Source organism: Rousettus aegyptiacus, unplaced genomic scaffold (genome assembly GCF_014176215.1).
Source record: "Rousettus aegyptiacus isolate mRouAeg1 unplaced genomic scaffold, mRouAeg1.p scaffold_m13_p_5, whole genome shotgun sequence".
NCBI classification, from domain to species: Eukaryota; Metazoa; Chordata; class Mammalia; order Chiroptera; family Pteropodidae; genus Rousettus; species Rousettus aegyptiacus.
This window is the reverse complement of record NW_023416308.1, coordinates 98,364,612-98,370,611: the sequence shown is the minus strand read 5'-3', so window position 1 is coordinate 98,370,611 and position 6,000 is coordinate 98,364,612. Positions and strand designations below refer to the sequence as shown.

At 44.2% G+C, this 6,000-nt stretch overlaps 1 long non-coding RNA gene across 1 annotated transcript in view; it reads right to left on the bottom strand.

Annotated features, from left to right (window-relative positions):
* Positions 1-499: 499 nt before the first annotated feature.
* LOC118602953 overlaps positions 500-6,000 on the bottom strand; it is a 34,896-nt gene continuing 29,395 nt past the window's right edge. The window contains exons 3-5 of the long non-coding RNA XR_004951052.1: positions 5,790-5,889; positions 5,400-5,682; positions 500-5,306 (exon numbers count right to left, since the gene is read on the bottom strand). This is a non-coding gene — a long non-coding RNA (uncharacterized LOC118602953). The remainder of the gene's footprint in view (positions 5,307-5,399; positions 5,683-5,789; positions 5,890-6,000) is intronic.

Here is a 6,000-nt window from a genome sequence, read left to right as displayed (position 1 = left end):
TAGTTGATCTGAGTACAATGGCTCCAGAACCATAAACCTCATTGGGGCCCTGGGCAAACAAACAAAACTCTCCCAAATGCCAAACTTCCTGTCACCCCGTGCCCATTAGAAAGCCATTCTTTTTTTCCTTGATCAATGAATATGTCATATTCTAGGCCCCATTGCTAGAACAATGTACTAAACAGAAACAAATAGGAAAATTAATATGGAATTACTGGATGGGAACTGCAAGCAGGAAAACAAACAAACAAACAAACAAACAAACTGAAATGAATATTTGTCCCAGAGGAGAATGAATGCTGGAGAGCATTTGCTTCCTCACACTCTTCACTTACCTGGGACAAATGGAAAAGCAGCAGGTTTTCTGCACACCTATGAATTCAGAAGGCTTTCTTTTTGGTCTCCCTTCTTCCATCAAAAGTTGGTGTTAAGAATGACTGTGGCAGCAGTCATACCAGCCTTAGAAATAACTGTACTACTTGGTTACGCCTATGCATTTAGTGTGTGAAGGGTCTGCAGCAGGCAAAGGCAGCCAATTCCAGAACAGAAAAATGATTATTAAGCACTAATCATGAAGCAGCCTGCACAAAAGGCTTTACACGCATCTAATACTCATAACAACCCTATGAAATAAGTATTATTAGCTCCTGGGATGCTACTATCTATTTTACAGATGAAGAAATTAAGGCCTACAGAATTTAAACAAATCATCTTTGGTCACACAGAAATAACTGATCCAATTTAAATATGGGGCAATCTGATTCCAAAGCCTGTGTCCCTGACGACTTCCGCTCTAGAGATGACAACCTAAGCATACCCTATGCTCTGTGCTCTAGGTCAGAATGAAACCATAAGTCATTCTACAATAAATATGTATAACTAATCATAGCGTTGTGTGCTTTAAATATTAACAATATATTAGTCAATAAAGTTTTAAAAAAGAAAAACAAACTAAGTCACCGTTAAAAGGAAAACAGCCCCCACAGCACTCTCTGGCCCACTCGGCATTCAGACTTCTGTTTGCAGCCTAGTTTCTCAACGAGTGGTGAAAAGCATCATCAGATTCTGGCAAAAGATTCTCAGATCAGAGCTGCCAGATAGGAGAAATGTTTGGAGACAGTAGTTTCTGGGAGAACCCGAGACCTCACATCATAGATGTCTACTCAGGTCACTTACACAGGGATCCAGGGGAAGCCTGGCTGTGTGGTCTGCCAGCAAAGAAACCAGCAGAGGCTCAACGAGGCTGGGTAAGGAATGGTTCATCCCCACTCCCGCGGTCAGCACTTCTGACAAGTGTTCCTTCCAAGAGCCACTTTGCAGACTTCAGTGTCCAACTTCTACGAGACAGCAACTTGTCTCTCCATGGTCTCAGAGGTGCCACTAGTAGACCAGGGAGTCAGGGGAAAGAGGAGTCAGGGCCTCTTTTCTTGCAAGCCAGTCCCTCCACCTTGAACAAGCAAGCACCAGGCTTTCTAGACAGGCTCCTCTGGCACTTTTATCTATCTATCTATCTATCTATCTATCTATCTATCTATCTATCTATCTATCTGTCTGTTTGTTTATAGCATCTCTGTTTCCTAACATAGAAGGAAGATAAAAGAGAGCTAGGGTCCCAGTCCTGAGAGCAAAGTCTCCTATATAAAACGCACTGTTCATTCCATCCAGAGACCACTTTCTTCCCTGGGCCCCTGTCGTATTAATCTGGAGAAGCTTGGTCAGGGAGACTCTGGGAAAGGGGGAGGATGGAGGATGCTGTCATGGGCCACATCACAACTGCCATCCCTCCTAAATGCTCTGAAGGTGCATGTGGCAAAAGAAGGTGGAATTTGGGGTACAAGAAAGCGAAGAAATGTCTCAGACGCGTTGAGGAATCTTCCCTAGCAAAGCTTCTTAGAAAGTGTAATAATGTAAACATTCAGCCATTAGAGGAAAAACTTACCCTTTGTGCCACCTTCCCCGCCATTAACAACATTGGCAGCTCTATTAAAATACAAGTCTGATTTGTGTTTAATGATCTTGAAAGGAAAGTAATTGCTTGAGTATTACCATTCAAATGTTCTTAGCCAGGCAGATAATATTTACAACTGGGTTGTCCTTTCTGAGAGGGCAGGCAGGCAGGCAGGCAGCTCTCCCCAGGCGTGTGGAAGCCTAGGCTGGGAAGAAGTGACCTCAGCAATTGGCTGGAGGATCTTGAAGCTCAGCATGTGTTTTCCTTTCTTCTTTTGACTGTCAACAAACTCTTGGGTTACCCCTTTCCTTCCAGGAAGGGGATGTGTCGAGGAGCAATTTTATGGTACAACTTGGAGTACCACCAAATTGTCCCTTGGGAGAATAGCAGAAGGCATTTGTGTTGTCAGTAGTTCAGGAATTTGAGGAGGGCAGACTATAAGATTCCTGAAAGAAGAATGAAACCAAAGCAAAAAGCAAGGACAAAGGAGAGATCACATGAAGTCATAGCCCAAACAGATGAATTTAAATAGGAGCCAAAATGTGTAATAATGTCAATTTTCCTTCTCATAAGCAGCTTTGAGACTGGAACATCAATCTACAAAGACAAGTTTGCTGTTACAGGAAATACACAACTGAATGTATAGAGATCACGTGATAGCAGTGTTGACCACCCAAACTGTGGATATAAAAAACAGCTCTCATTCCAAAACCCAACTTGGCAACCAAATAGCTGTACGATCTTGGGAGAAAGTAATTTACCTTCTCTGAGCCTCAGTTTCCTCATCTGAAAAATCAAAATGATAATTGGATCCACCTCCAAGGTTAATCAGAGGTATCAAAGAGATTCTGGAAGCAAAGGGCTTTGCACGGCTCTTGGCAAAGAGAAAGTGCTCAACCAAAGTCCTCGATTATTATTAATATTAGAAAACGTGAACAAGGTTCTCGGTGCCCTTAGTACTCAGCTTTACATTATCACTATTTGGATACTTGTGGATTTTGCATGTTCAACATTAGTAGCTTCTAGGTCTTCTGGCTGCATGCTCAGTTCTTATCCTGCGTCCAAGAGGATGTAAGAACCATGGCAATTTTTGTCTATTTTCATGATGATAAAACTGTAAAAGCATTACCAAGGCCATGATCCCTCAGCAGACCTCAGGCAGGAATGAGTTTGGTTTGGTCTGGTTCAGCATTGCCTCTCCCAGGCCATGCAGCCTTCTTCCTTCACTACCTATCATTTATGGGCATCTCTGGCCCTTTGAGCTAAGAATCTGAGCTGGGGGATGGGGAGGCGCAGATGGTGACCCAACATAGTGAGAACCAAAAAACTATTTTTTTTTTTCTGAATCTGGAAGACAAGAAAATATGGCAAAGAAAAATAATCTCATCCAACCTCCAGATCATGGGGTGTTAGCCCCAAACAAGAGGCTAAAAATGGCAGGTGGTATTATTGTTAGTATTCTCCAAATGCCATACCTCAGCGTTTCTTCCTGCCACACCTATACAGGTGTGGTGTGTCTGGAATAGCTAAAGGTTGTGTCTAGACAAGCAGGTCTAAGAGTGCCTCCTTGTAGAGTTCTCACGGGTCACAGAATTCCATGGGGCAGGTGGAGTTGGGTGATTTCCTGGAAGTTCAAGAGCGACATGGAGACACAGGACCCGAAATTGCTCCCTGAGTCTCCCACAGCCCTAGTGTGGCGGGAAAGTGGCTGAGAAAGAACCAAACCAGGAAAGCCTTTGAGGTTAAATAAGAAGTTTGAAGAAGGGATCCCCGGGAGCTAACAGTCAAAGCCCAGAGGAAACGAAACTTCACAAGACGCTAGAGAGGAGCACATGATGATATTAACTCAAGGCCAGAGGAGCCCATTTCCTTGTCTCCGCCCACCCACATACCTCTGAATAAAAACCCAATTCCTGCTTTGAAGGGAAAGGTCATAAATTGACTGAGATTATGATTCTGCTATTTAGTAGGGACAGAACTCAAAGTGTAAAATAAAGTTTCGCTATGTTCACTTACAGAAAAATAAAAGCTTGTTTCACATACATCTAAGTTTGTGCTCAAAAAGGTTCCATTTAATCTTTTTTAAGGCAACATCCTCTGATCCACCCTGGCATTCTGTGCCATATGCCTTTAGTGACGATTATAATGAAAAGGGTTCTAAAAGGGTTCTGAGAGAAGGAAATTCAGGGCAAAATGAGGAGGGAGCAGGACATTTTATCATTTGTTCAATTATGAGACCTAGTAGTGTATTTTTAATTTTTTTTAAAGCACGGGCCATAAAATAAGATACAATGAAGATCACGTATGATATGATTCATTTCCAAGTCAAAATAATAATAATCATTGGTTAACCTGAGTAATTTATACGTACCACGTGCTATGTGTACAAATCCCATATCAACAAACTGTTACCATATCTCCTCCAGAGAGAGGAGCAATGACATTCAGGAACCAAATTAGCTTATCTGGGAGCCACATTCCCGGCATTTAATGGAAATGCAGCGGGAACCCAAACAGTGTAGCTGCAGGACCTAGGTTCCTGGCTACCGTGCTCTAGGGCCTCTGTTAACACGGCAGCCGTGTCTGGTCAGTGGCCCAGCTCTTGTAAGCTCACTCCAGGCCTCTGCTCTGGAAGGGCAGATCAGCAAAAACTTGCTTCCGCTCAGTAACTTTAAAAAGAGAGACCTGCCTTCAGAAAACTGCTCTGGACAAGCTCCAGTTTGAAGCTCGAGTTTGTTTGAACACAAAATGTTTGTTTCATGAAGACAAGTGCCAGTAGCTGTTGAAAAACACAAGAGGCTAACTAAACTGTAAAAGGCCAGCCAGAGTCACCTCTGACCTAAGGCTCTGCTCAGAGTGGGCGTGAAAAAGCAAAATACGCTTGGTTATCAATGGGCTATGCATGCCAGTCCCTCTCTAAAGAAGCCATGTGTGAGAATGTGGGTCAAAGTTCATTTGTTTTAGATCAAGTATGAGAAGGAAGTAGAGAACATATCTCCTTGGGGTTGGGGGCGTTTCTTCACTCTATGATTTGACATTCAGAATTGATTACTCAAGATGAGTAAATGAAGTCAATTAAGGGCCACAATTTTCATTGCTAATAAATGAACATTAGATAATAAAGCCTGATGGTGGAGCTACCCCGAGGGCGTCCGAGTTACTCAGCCTGAGGCCCAAGCATAAATTTGTTACTGTGTGTCCTGCTGCCATCAAATAGAACATTCTCACCTGCCGCCAGGCACGGGGAGGGAGGGTGGGGCATCTGACGAACTTCTGGGTTATTGTTGGACATAAAGTGGTTTGGCTCTGGATCAAAACAAATTTGGCCTTTTAGAGTCTCTCAGGGTTGGGATGAGTCCTGAAAAACAGTGACAAGACCATAAAAGGTCCTTTATGAACAATTCTGTTCTCAAACGACATTGAGGCTGGTGTTCCGTTCATGGGCACTGACCTCAGAAGTGTCATCTCAGAAGGAGCCTGAGGTTGCAGAGAGGCTGTGCTATAAATGGATGTTGTGCAGCTGTGCAGGGAGCTATTCTGGGATCCCAGGGGGTCTCATTTGTACTTCAGGTTAGGAGGCTTCCAAGTAGAGGAGGAGCTTTCTGCGGGTGATGGGGAAAGGCCAGACCAAACCAGACATAGCTCTCCTTTCTCCATACCCCCTCTCCTTCTGGGACCACCAAGCCCCATCCCCTCTTTCTTCAAAGACTCCACTGGCACAGAGTGCTGGAGCTCTGTGGGAAGGGAGGAGAAACAAAAGGGAGATGAGGGAGCACGTTGTCTCCGGGCCCAGTTTGGCGAAATTGCTTTCTCTGCTGCGTTCTGGATTAGTCTGTCTGACCTTTGTAGAGGTGGGGAGAGCGGGGAGGTGCCAAGGCCTCAGGCTCTCGTTGCCTTTTGCATCCACTTCAGTGGCTTTGAAACAGGAAGTAACCTGGGAGCTTAGGAGAGAAAACAAAGTATTAGACTCATCTTCACAGCTCAGCTCTGGCCCACGCTGAGGGGCAAAGAGGCTGGTTCCATCTCCCTTGCGGTCCATGTGTCACAAGCTT